This window comes from Lithobates pipiens, unplaced genomic scaffold (assembly GCF_037356315.1).
Source record: "Lithobates pipiens isolate NorthernLeopardFrog02 unplaced genomic scaffold, aLitPip1_a1.2 Scaffold_23, whole genome shotgun sequence".
In the NCBI taxonomy this organism is placed as follows: Eukaryota; Metazoa; Chordata; class Amphibia; order Anura; family Ranidae; genus Lithobates; species Lithobates pipiens.
This window is the reverse complement of record NW_027507785.1, coordinates 164244455-164258035: the sequence shown is the minus strand read 5'-3', so window position 1 is coordinate 164258035 and position 13581 is coordinate 164244455.

Below are 13581 nucleotides of genomic sequence, written 5' to 3'. Positions count from 1 at the left end.
CCGCCACGGATTGCATGCAGGCCTGGCTCTTCTTCTCCTCCTCCTCCTACTTCATCCTCCTCCCTCTCCTCCTCGGCTGACTCCTCCTTTTCCGCTGCTAGCGTCTCTTCCGCTGCGCCGCCCAAGCTCCCCAGAACCTATTCGACATGCCAGGTGAGACGTTGCCATGCCGTGCTGCGTCTGTTGTGCCTGGAAGCCAAGAGCCACACTGGCCCAGCACTCCTTTCAGCTTTGCGTTCACAGGCAGATCAGTGGCTAACACCGCTCAATTTGACAGTTTGTAAAGTGGTGTGTGACAACGGTGCCAATCTGCTTAGCGCATTGAAACGGCAAAATTACGCACGTGCCATGCATGGCACACGTCTTAAACTTGGTCGTGCAGCGATTCGTTGTCAAATACCCTTAAGTCCAGGACATCTTGCGGCAGGCAAGGAAAATCTCGGCCCATTTCAGAAGATCGTACACGGCCATGGCTCGCCTTGCTGACATTCAGCGGCGACACAATCTGCCGGTCAGACGTCTTATTTGCGATTGCCCGACGCGATGGAACTCAACCTTCTATATGCTTGATAGGCTGCTCCAGCAGAAACGTGCAGTTAATGTATTACCTGTATGAACTCTGCGGCAGAACAGGTTCTGGGGAGCTGGTGTTTTTTTCACCGCGCCAGTGGCTGCTCATGCGCGACGCATGCAGACTTCTGCGGCCATTTGAGGAGATCACCAAACTGGTCAGTCGCAGCCATGGCACCATCAGTGACATGGTACCTTATGCCTTCTTTATGGAGCGTGCATTGTGTCGTGTCATTGATCAAGCTGTGGAGGAGCAGGAGCGGGAAGATGAGGAAGTCGCAATGCTGGATGAATTCCCAGGGGGGGGCTACTCTATCTGAGACAAGTCAACAACAGAAGTCTGAAGAGGAGTCAGAGGAGGATGGTGCCAGGGCGGATGAGGAGGAGTAAGAAGAGCATGCTTTAAATTCTTTATTTACGGATTGCAGGTAATACAGGGAAAAACTGTAAAAGACATAGATCACTCAGTTTTCCAGGGTAACAAAAACACTCACATAATCAACCAACACTTTGTGGGGGATCAGGGAAAACCAATCAGTTTGCTAAAGCAGTGGCCCCAGCCTTGTCTAAACCATCACGTTATCGTAGTCAAATTATCTGGCATCCCAGTGTCCACTTAGAAATGAGGGCAAACCCCGGGGCAACGCCCTTCCAAGCCCAGGTCGAGGGGTAGCCGACATCGGTCACTGTCATTTTATCGGACAAAGAGCTCAGCCGGGACCCTCCCAAGGGACACCCACCCCTAGCTGGGAAACCGAGGAAACAAAAAGGAGAGGTTTGTGCAATCACCGTGCATTTTAACTATATGAGGGGGTTGGGGGGTAGGGAAGGAGGGGGGGGCAAGCAGTGAGGAGAAAGGGATGGGGGTAAGCAGAGTGAAAGTTATGGGGGGTTAAGAGTGCTACAGAGCAGGTGGGAGAGAGTGAATCAGAGTGGAATATGAGAAATGATGGAAAGGAGGAGGACTCCAATGGATTCCCACGGCCGGGGCCCTTCCCCTGTATACGTGCCAGAGCCTACAGATAGGATCTGTAAGCGTCGGAAAACCGGAACAAACTCCAGGGCAACCATCGAGCAGTGTGTTCTTCCTCCTTGTCGCCCAGAGCCGAAGTGAGTTGTTCCATACGGCAGATGTCGCAAACTCTCGCAAACCAGTGAGACACCGTTGGAGCGGCCCGCTGCTTCCACACGCTAGGTATGCATGCCCTGGCTGCACTCAGAAGATGCTTTAAGAGAGACTTGTGATACCTCTTGTGCGAGAGTGGGGTCAGATTGAGGAAAATAGAAGAGCATGCTTTAAACCTTTCTGGGATCCCTGTTGTTGTGCGTGGATGGGGAGAGGAGAATGAAGAGGACGACATTATCCTGGATGATGAGCAGGAGCCAGGCCACCACACCGCTTCCAGTTTAGTGCAAATGGGGGCCTTCATGCTCCAGTGTTTTAATAGGGACCCCCGTATAAAAAGCATAAGGGTCAAGGACCAGTACTGGGTGGCAACGTACTTAGACCCCCTGGTACAAACACAAAATGGCGAAAATGTTACCGCCGTCACAGAGGGCTGTCAGAATGGAGCACTTCCAGGCCTTGCTTCGAGAAATGCTGCATTCTGCTTTTGCGTCTGCAAGAAGAGGCCGGTTTGAAGATGTGTTGGTGACTTCGGATATGAGGTCATTCTTTCAGCCAACCCATCAACAGGTGTCATCCGGATCCAGCATCAGGGAACGCCTAGACCGTCAGGTGTCCGACTACATTGGGTTAACGGCCGATGTGGATGCTCTGAGGAGTGATGAACCCCTGTACTACTAGGTGGGCAGGCTTGCCCCTGGCCAGAGCTTGCCCAATTTGCAATCGAACTGTTGGCTTGCCCCTCATCCAGTGTCCTGTCCAAAAGGACGTTCAGCGCAGCAGGGGGGATCGTGACCGATAAGCGTACTCGCCTAGCTCACGACAGTGTTAACTACCTCACATTTCTAAAAATGAATGAGGCATGGATCTCGGAGGAATTCAACACATGTGACCAGTAGACCATGTATATGTCTATAAACAATTTTTTTAATCGAGCACACAGACCTTCTTTCTTCATTTGGCTCACTTCCTTGTCCAAAAAAAGCACACCGTACTATATGCCCGTACCCTCCTGTTTGAAGAGGTTGAGCAGTGTCATATTTCTACTGGGGCTTCTTATTATGAGGGGCTCCCACCATCCCTGTGCTGTGCTGACTTCCTCCTGGGGCTGTACCTCTGCTGTGCATATTATGAGGGGCTCCCACTATCCCTGTGCTATGCTCATTATGAGGGGCTCCCACCATCCCTGTGCTGTGCTGACTTCCTCCTGGGGCTGCTTATTATGAGGGGCTCCCACCATCCCTGTGCTATGCTGACTTCCTCCTGGGGCTGCTTACGGTGCAGGTGTCAGTGCTGTATATCACGGTGCTGGTGTGAGTGCTTTATGTCACGCTGCTGATGTCAGTGCTCTCTATCATGGTGCTGATGTCAGTGCTGTATATCACGGTGCTGGTGTTAGTGCTTTATGTCACGCTGCTGATGTCAGTGCTCTCTATCACGGTGCTGTTGTCAGATCACTCTATCACGGTGCAGGTGTCATTGCTGTATATCACGGTGCAGGTGTCATTGCTGTATATCACGGTGATGGTGTCAGTGCTGTTTCTCACGGTGCTGGTGTCAGTGCTGTATATCACGGTGCTGGTGTCAGTGCTTTATGTCACGCTGCTGATGTCAGTGCTCTCTATCACGGTGCTGGTGTCAGATCACTCTATCACGGTGCAGGTGTCATTGCTGTATGTCACGCTGCTGATGTCAGTGCTCTCTATCACGGTGCTGGTGTCAGATGACTCTATCACGGTGCAGGTGTCATTGCTGTATGTCACGCTGCTGGTGATCATCTCCTGCACCCTCTTCTTTGCCTACCCTGACCTTCCCTCTCCTCCATTGCCTTCATGAGCTCCACAGTCCTGAATTGTCACAACAATTTCACATATAAAAAAAGAATGCTTGTAGTTGTCGATCCCAGATTCACCTCATACATGTGTTATGTCATTGGCCATGTGGTAGGACTATGTTTGCACAGCTATTAATTATTTTGTGGCTGCAAATTTGACCTGTAGGTTTGCAAAGTTCGCCTCCCATTGAAGTCAATGGGGCCCGCCGCGAACGTTACGGTTCGCGAACTATCGGCCGCATTCGCGAAACGTCCCGTCGGAAGTTCGTCCATCACTAGTCATCAACCCTGTCCTCAGGGCCCACTTACAGGCCAGGTTTGCAAGATAACTGAAATATATCACGTGATATAATTTGATGCTCAGTGATTGCAGTGTTCTAGTGTGCATCTCCTCAAGGTCATACATAAAACCTGGCCTGTTAGTGGTCCCTGAGGACAGGGTTGATAACCACTGCTTTAGAGAAACTCCAAATGGCCATTCCACCTTCATTTTATAATTTTAGATCACAGAAAGTATATGTAGAAAGAAGAGAAAGCTTCCAATAGTATATTATTTCAAACACCACGTTATTTATTCAGTTAAAAGATATATACTCTACTCAGACACACCCGGGGGTGTGGCCGGGATATGGCTGAGTGAGGATGTATAGTGCATGAGCTCCATTCGCTCCATCAGTTATAGATTGGCCCTTCTAATATGGCTTGAAAACAGCGGGACACTAAAACCTCCAGTAAGGCAGTGAAAATAAGTGATACTCAACTAGAGATTCAGCATTACTTCAGGTCCCACAGAAATGGGGATCTGGGAATAAAATGGCAAATCTTAAATGATCTAAGGACATTAATACAAGCACTCCCAACAAGGACAGACATGGAGGCTCTTATTAACAAAGTGGAGGACGCTCATCATATGGAAATACAGCAGGTGCAGATGGAGGTACAATCACCAGCAAACAGCACATGAGGTAACAACGATCTCCCTGGAAGAGAGAGTAGTTATGTTGGAGAGAGAGAGAAACGGTGGCGGCATTACAGCTTCGGATCGAAGAACTTGAGGACCGCAGCTGCCGCAGTAATTTGCGGCTCTGAGGTATTCCACAAGCCACGGACCAGGAGAACCTCCAGGACAAGGTAATAGCTATTTTCCATAAAGTTTTGGAGGTTAGGATACCGGCCAATATGGACCTGGAGAGGGCACATAGGGCAATGGGTTCTAAATCCTTAGACCCCCAACGCCCCCGTGACATAATCTGCTGCCTTCACCGATTTACACACAAGGAGATTATACACCAGAAAGCTTGGGAGGCAAGTATAATTGAATTTGACGGGGCATTTGTTAAAATACTACCCAACCCGAGCTACACTAAATGCAGAGCTCTGCTCCATCAGGTATTGGACAGAGTGCATCAGGAGGGCTGCACATGTTGGTGGAGGTATCCATTAGCAGTAACAATAAGGAAGGGTCTGTCTTCATTCACTGTCAGGTCACAAAGCGACCTTCCAGACCTTTTTTCCTTTTTAAAAGTGGAGTCTTTTGCTGTTCTGAACTGGCTGCAACCATTATCGCAGACAAAAAGTCGCATGAGAGCTAAGGCCTCACAGAGAAATGCTCCTATGGACCAATTGGAGATCTGGACTGGAACAGGAATAGGACTTTTTTTTTTTTTTTAATTCCTATAGGAGATTGGAAGAACATTTAAATATGGTGGACTTAAGGATATATAAACCCGCTCCATCTTAAAAAAAAAAAAAAATTCTCCTCTCCCCCTTTGTTTTATCTTTTTTTGTCTTGTCTGGGAAACTACTGATCTTAAAGGAGCCATCCCAGTTCTTGTCTCATGAGTATTTCCCTAACTAAAGGATTTAAATAATGAAAGTATAGAGACTAGTAGAACTTCGCTGGTTTGGGTCCGGCTCGCACGTATGCGATGCTGGACGTCACATGTGATTCGCACCGCGTAGCTGTACGGATCGCATGCGGTGTCTGAACAATGCAATTGCAGCCATACAAACTGTGTGGCAGAGATCACGCCACATTCACAGTAAAACGGTGTGGGACCCTTTTTTTTTTCTTTCTTGGCGTCGGATCGCATGGGTGTTTGCACTTGTATGGTATGATTCCTGCACCAGTCCACAATTTGTCATCTGCTGACCAATCTGGGGGGTCATTGACTTTGCATTAACAACCCCAGCAGCCCAGCGGTTCGTGGATCTCGATGTGAAATACTGTGCGATGCGGGGGCCCGTACTGGATTTGCAGGATTCTTGCTTCGCAGTGGTGGGAACCGGCACTTATATAGTAAGGAGGGAATTGAGGCCTGATATTTTGCAGAAATACATGCCCTACCAAGATGGAAGGAAAAGGATTGTCAAATAGGGACTTTTCATGATAAGAACTGGGAGGACATGGGAACACTGACCTCACCCAGCTATAGGAGGAATGCATGCAGATATGTAGATCAAATGTAAAGGGATAGGCAAAGTGTGATGAGTGGATGTAGGGGAAAATATAGAAGACAGGAATGTGTGTGTGGGGGGGTATAGAAGATAGGGGTAGTAGCAGTAGGGGAATGAATGGATTTAGTAAGAAGCGGACAACAGTGGAAGGAAAGAGAGAATGAATTGAAGAGTTGAGAGTGAGAGATTTAGAGATAGAGTGAGAGGTTAGAAAGGTGAGATAGTATTAGATCAAGTGGACAAGACAGCCTGGAATGAAGGGGGAAAGAGAGATGGCACTTAGAATACATAAATATATTTTACTTAATTTTTATTGCGAGATAGACACTATGGTTTTGGATTTCATAATTTACATATTCTCTTAATTTTTTTTATATTATTTACCTTCCATCTCCCCCCCCCCCCTTTTTTTACACTGGAAAATTATAAAATCCACTATTGGATCACTAATTTCACGAATACATGAAGTACAAAGGGGGGAGGGGGGTAAGTAGGTGAATAAGAAGGGGGAAAGCACGTATAATATATGAATACATTTATATGAATAATTCTCACTTAAATCCCTGTTAAGGGAAACAAACGTTTGTCGTTCTTGTAGAATATATGAATATATACACATTTTTATTTTTTTATCACTGATTTTTATTGGGTGTTTGTTTTTATTTTTTTAACCCCGGGGGGGCTTTTGGTTTGAAGGGCCTTCTTTATTTTCTTTTTTTTCTTTTTCACATACTCTCCAATAGAGGAAAAGTTTCCCACAAATAAAGGGGTAGACCCCCCCCCCCCCCCCCCCGAAAACTGAGGATATAACAAATGAAAGGGATGGAGAAGATAGAGGTACTAGGGTGGATAGAGAATGGTCACGCCTGCCTGGAAAATTGCTACAGATTGTGTAATAAATATATATATATATATATATATATTTTTTTTTTTATTGCTATATGGTATATGATAAGCCTATTGATGCATTAAAACTGATAGAGCCCACCTGGAAGCTCAGCCTAGAGCAGCCATGTATAACTGCCCCCCAATTAGACCAGCACTCATAGAATTGTAGGAATAGAAGCTGAGTGCTTAAAGCAGAGTTGCTCTAGGGACCTTCAGATGGCTGCATTTAAGCGACCAATCTGATAATCATTAGGTAAATATAACCCCCCCCCCCGTTGGAACGGTTCTCCTCCCTCCCTAGAGTCGGTGTACACCCGTGATTAAGGGGTAGGGTACAGGAGGATGGATACCCTCTCTATAATGTCCCTTAATGTAAAGAGATTAAATATTCCTGAAAAGCGATGTATATTGCTTCAAGATTTAAAGAGATTACGGATAGATATTGCATTTATTCAAGAGACACATTTTAGAGAAAATAATCTCCCTCTGCTTAGAAATAGAAGTTATCGATTGGTGTACCATACGTCTAATCCCAACAATAAAACTAGAGGAGTGTTTATTATGATTTCAAAGTACCGCAGAACTGCACAGACACTTGGATAGATACAAAAGGAAGGTATTACTTAACCACTTCAGCCACGGCATCAGAGGCGGCTCTCTAATTAGGCAAAGTAGGCGGTGGCCTAAGGCCTTGCCCTCCTATGGGCCTTGCTCCCGCCTACTTTGCCTAAAGAGTCGCCTCTGGCTATCCTCATACATCAGTCCCAGGTGCCTCCTCGTTCAGAGTACAGTCAGCCCGCCCCACTCCTGTCAAGAAAACTTCACTGAAAGTGGAACTGCAGTGCAGGTGTCCTTCCAGTCAGAACACCGGATAGAAACCGTCAACTGCCCTGCCCCGCCCCGCCCCGCCATGAAATCCTGTCCGTCCTTTCTTGTGCAAGGGCAGGGCACAGCTAGCATCTGAGCACAGGATCGCCGAGTCTACCCTCCTTCCCTGATGGAGGTGGAGCCAATTCAGCCTGTCTGTGTGCACTGTGCAGCCGACGGACTGAACTATGAGGGGTGTCAGTGTGCTCTCAGTGCTGGTGTCAGTGTGCTCTCAGTGCTGGTGTCAGTGTGCTCAATCTCAGCGCTGGTGTCAGTGTGCTCTATTTCAGCGATGGAGCACACTGACACCAGCGCTGAAATAGACCACACACTGACACCAGCGCTGAGATTGAGCACACTGACACCAGGGCTGACATTGAGCACACTGACACCAGTGCTGAGCACACTGACACCAGCGCTGAGAGCACACTGACACCAACGCTGAAAGAGAGCACACTGACACCATTTCAGCGATGGTGTCAGTGTACTCTCTTTCAGCGCTGGTGTCCATGTGCTCAATGTCAGCGCTGGTGTCAGTCTGCTCAATCTCAGCTCTGGTGTCAGTGTGCTCTATTTCAGCGCCGGTGTCAGTGTGCTCTCAGCGCTGGTGTCAGTGTGCTCTATCTCAGCACTGCTGTCAGTGCGCTCTCAGCATTGGTGTTAGTGTGCTCTATCTCAGCGCTGCTGTCAGTCTGCTCTCAGTAATGGTGTGATTGAGCACATTGACACCAGTACTCTTAATATATGCAATTCATTTTTATTGCTTGAATTATTATTTTTTCCCCCCATTATAGACGTGAGTAGGGCCTCATGTCTAGGTTATGCCTAAGGCCTCACAAAGCCTAGAGCCGCCTCTGCCCGGCATATAGTCATATGACGCCCACAGATGGGATCTCCCATCCTGGGTGGGCGTTATATGACGTTCTCTGATTCCCGGCCGTCTAGGGGGCGTGCGCACCCACGGCATCGCTCGGGACCCGGTGCGCGTGCCCGGCGGACATCGCGGCCGCTGGGCACCTGCGTTTGTCCAGGAACACAGCAGGACCGTGGATCTGTGTGTGTAAACACACAGATCCACGTCCTGTCAGTGGAGAGGAGAACGATGGTGTGTTCCCAGTACAGAGGAACACCGATCGGTCTCCTCCCCTTGTGAGTCCCCTCCCCCACAGTTAGAATCACTCCCATAGGGAACATATTAACCCCTGCAGCGCCCCCTGGTGTTAACCCATTCCCTGCCAGTCACATTTACACAGTAATCAGTGCAATTTTATAGCACCGATCGCTGTATAAATGTGAATGGTCCCAAAAATGTGTCAAAAGTGTCCGAAGTGTCTGCCATAATGTCGCAGTCACAAAAAAAAAAAATCGCAGATCGCCGTCATTACTAGTAAAAAAAAAATGCCATAAATCTATCCCCTATTTTGTAGATGCTATAACTTTTGCACAAACCAATCAATATACACTTATTACCAAAAATATGTAGAAGAATATGTATCGGCCTAAACTGAGGAAAAAATTTGTTTTTCTTTCAAAATGGGATATTTATTATAGCAAAAAGTAAAAAATATTGTGTTTTTTTTTGCAAAATGGTCGCTCTTTTTTTGTTTATAGTGCAAAAAATAAAAACCGCAGGTGATCAATTACCACCAAAATAAAGCTCTATTTGTGGGGAAAAAAAGGACGTCAATTTTGTTTGGGTGCAACATCGCATGACCGCGCAACTGCCAGTTAAAGCAACGCAGTGCCTAATTGCAAAACGTGCTCTGGTAAGGAAGGGGGTAAAATCCTCCGGGGCTGAAGTGGTTACGGGAACAATTGGACGGACTAGAGCAGGGATATGCAATTAGCGAACTTCCAGCTGTTGCAGAACTACAAGTCCCATGAGGCATTGCAAGACTCTGACAGCCACAAGCATGACACCCAGAGGTAGAGTCATGATGGGACTTGTCGTTTTGAAACAGCTGGAGGTCCGCTAATTGCATATCCCTGGACTAGAGTAACTTTGGCCTCCTATTATGCACCCAATATTCAGCAGGACCTCTTTTTTTAAAACACATTAGATAAACTAATGGAGTTTAAAGAAGGACAGTTGATTATGGGAGGGGATCTTATGCCTCATCAGGTGTATCGTTAGTTACACCGAGTACAAGGAAGAAGATCTCCCAGACAATTGCAGGAGCGAGAATAGTGGATATATGGCGCCTTTTCCACCCAGGGGAAAGGGACTATACCTTCTTTTCCAACCCACAAAGTATATTCACGTATTGACTATTTTATTCTGCATAAAGAATTACACTCCGTTGTGGAGGTTTCCATTGGGTAGATCCCTTGGTCGGACCACGCTCCAATTTTTCTAAAATATAATCTTATTGACAGTTGTTGTTTAGGTCCCATGATGTGGAACCTCAATGAAAACCCTCTACAAGACCCCTCTGTGATAGAGGATGTCCAGAGGGAGGCAAAATGTTTTTTTCAGATAGTCCAAAACCCACAAAGCAATAATACGGAGTGTACCGATTAAGCATGGGGCAAGAATTAAGAAGGAAAGGGAAGCAAAATTATTAATGATGTTGTCAAATATCCATCGACTAGAGGCGCAACACAAACATGCCCCTACTATAGAAATAGAACAAGAACTCTTAAGTATCTGTAGACAAGTGATTGATTTACTACAGTACAGAGCTAAAATGGCACTTCAAGTGTACGTTCCTTCAATCTTAAATACCAAGGGAGAAGAATTTAAATTACTTAAATCGCTGAGGTGTTTGGGGATTTCTACGCCTCACTTTATAATTTGAATCTGGATGTACCAAACCAGAGTCTGACAACCATCACACAGGAGGAGTTGGAATCACCAATTACACTAAAAGAACTACAAACTGTAATGAGAACAGCAAAGATGGCAAAGGCACCGGGACCAGATGGTTTCACAGTTCTACTATAAGCTTTTATTACACATTTTGAGGTCGTATCTAGTTAAGATGCACAATGGTTTGGGAGATACAACTACCTTCCATTTAGAATCTTTGAAAGACATGATTTCGGTGATACCAAAAAAGGCAAAGATCCTAAGCAATGTGGAAGTTACAGGCCGATATATTTATTAAACCCTGATGCAGAGAAGGCTTTTGATAGGGTTGGCTGGGGGTTCATGTTTTCTGTTCTACGACATATAGGATTAAGAGAAAAAAATGCTCAAATGGATCGCAAGTATTTATAAAGGTCTACAGCCCAAGTCAAGGTAAATGGAGCTATATCTCCTTCCTTTGCGATCACAAATGGGACAAGGCAGGGATGCCCACTTTATCCCTAAAGCTGCGTACACACGGGGCGGACTGTCTGGCCAACTTAGTCCGTCAGACAATCCGACGGACAGTCCGTCATACTTTCGAATGAACGGACTTGCCCACACACGGCACTTTTTGAGCGGACTAATACGGCGTACTAAGTCCGCCATACTATCCGCCCTACTTTTGAAATGAACGGACTCGCCCACACACGCGGAGGAAAGTCCGCTCATTTCGAGCGCGTCTCCAGGTAGGCGGGGCCCGCGAAGGAGACGTCGCTGGCCCCGCCGCCTGGAATGGACTTAAAGGGGAACCCCAACGCCGAAAAAAATCGGCGTGGGGGTCCCCCCCAAGTCCACAACAGACCCTTGGCCGCGCGGCCCCCCCACCCCAAAGCACCTTGTCCCCATGTTGATGAGGACAAGGGCCTCTTCCCGACAACCCTGGCCGTTTGGTTGTCGGGGTCTGCAGGCGGGGGGCTTATCGGAATCCGGGAGCCCCCAGATACCGGCACCCCCACCCTATGTGAATGAGTATGGGGTACAATGTACCCCTACCCATTCACCTGTAAAATAAAAGTACAAAAAAAACACAACACACGAGATAAAATACTTTATTGCACAGCTCCGGGGGTCTTCCGTCTTCGGGGGTCTTCTCGCCGGACTCCTCCGCTATCTTCTTGTAGCTCTTTTGCTAGCGGAGGAGTCCGGCTTTCTTCCTCGCCGCCGGCCTCTTCTCCCGACTTCGGGGGTCTTGTCCCCCTCTTCGGTTCTTCTGCCGGGCCACCACGCCTTCTTATAGCTCTTTTACAGGCGGTGGCCCGATCTTCTGTCGCCGCCGTCGCCGCCGCCTTCCGTTCTTCTTCTTCTTCTCCAGGAGATGTTGCCTCGACGATCTCTCCGGCCGGAATGCCAGGGACGCACTGCGCGGCCACTTATATAGGGACAAGGGGCGGTGTCACATGGCTTTATGTCACATGGGTTGATGTCACATGGGGACTATGACATCGTAAGGGGGCGGGGTCACCATGTGACACCAACCCATGTGACATAAAGCCATGTGACACCGCCCCTTGTCCCTATTAGTATTTTATCTCGTGTGTTGTGTTTTTTTTTGTACTTTTATTTTACAGGTGAATGGGTAGGGGTACATTGTACCCCATACTCATTCACATAGGGTGGGGGGCCGGTATCCGGGGGCCCCCTTATTAAAGGGGGCTCCCGGATTCCGATAAGCCCCCCGCCCGCAGACCCCGACAACCAACGGCCAGGGTTGTCGGGAAGAGGCCCTTGTCCTTATCAACATGGGGACAAGGTGCTTTGGGGTGGGGGGGCCGCGCGGCCCCCCCTTCCCCAAGGCACCCCCCATGTTGAGGGCACGCCGCCTGGTACGGCTCAGGAAGGGGGGCGCTCGCTCGCCCCCCTTTCTTGGCTGGCCAGGTAGCGTGCTCGGACAAGGGTCTGTTGTGGACTTGGGGGGGACCCCCACGCCGATTTGGCATTGGGGTTCCCCTTTAAGTCCATACCAGGCGGCGGGACCAGCGACGTCTCCTTCGCGGGCCCCGCCTACCTGGATACCCGCTCGAAATGAGCGGACTTTTCTCCGGGCGGGAAAAGTCCGCTCATTTCAAAAGTACGGCGGACTGGCACACACACGGGCGGATTGTCCGCCGAAATGCGAGTCCGACGGACAGTATTACGGAAATTCCGAATTACTTAGTCCGCCAGACTGCACGCTGAAAAAGTCCGCTGAAGCCCACACACGAGCGGACTGTCCGCTGAAATGGGTTTTGGCGGACTAAGTAGGCCAGACAGTCCGCCCGTGTGTACGCGGCTTTATTGTTTGCCCTGTCTCTTGAGCCATTTCTGTGTAGAGTCCAGCTGAATGTGGATATTCAGGGGATAATGGTGTAAGGAACACAATACAAAGTGTCAGCGTATGCAGATGATATGTTTTTTTCAATGACCAATCCAATTTCTCTCCCGAATCTCTTTAGGGAAATAGGGCTTTAAAGTGCATTATCTTTTTTTTAAGATAAACTTTTGTAAATCTGAAACCATGGGGGTAGCGATACCGAGTGAAATGGTAAAAGTAATGAAGTTAAACCACAAATTTAAATGGACGGACCAGTCCCCGAGGTATTTGAGGACCTCCATTCCTGCAGACCGATCGCGTATATATATATATGAGCTTAATTTTTTGCCATTGTTATGTAGGGTGAGAGATCTGCGGGAGGGATGGCATAAGGGACTTCATTCGTGCTTTGGTAGGAGTAACATAATAAAAATGAACATCTTAACAAAGTTTCTATACCTTTTTCAAGCTATACCCATTGCTATCCCCAGGATATTTTTAAGAACTATCCACACACTATTCACAAAATGTATTTGGGCACATAGACATGCAAGGATTAGAAGGACACTCTTGATGCTGCCAAAATAATACGGGGGGCTAGCGATCCCCGATATGTACAAATATTATTAGGCAGCCCTAGGAAGTCGAATGATTGACTGGTGCCAACATTGGGACTTAAAAATGTGGCCAAGATTAGA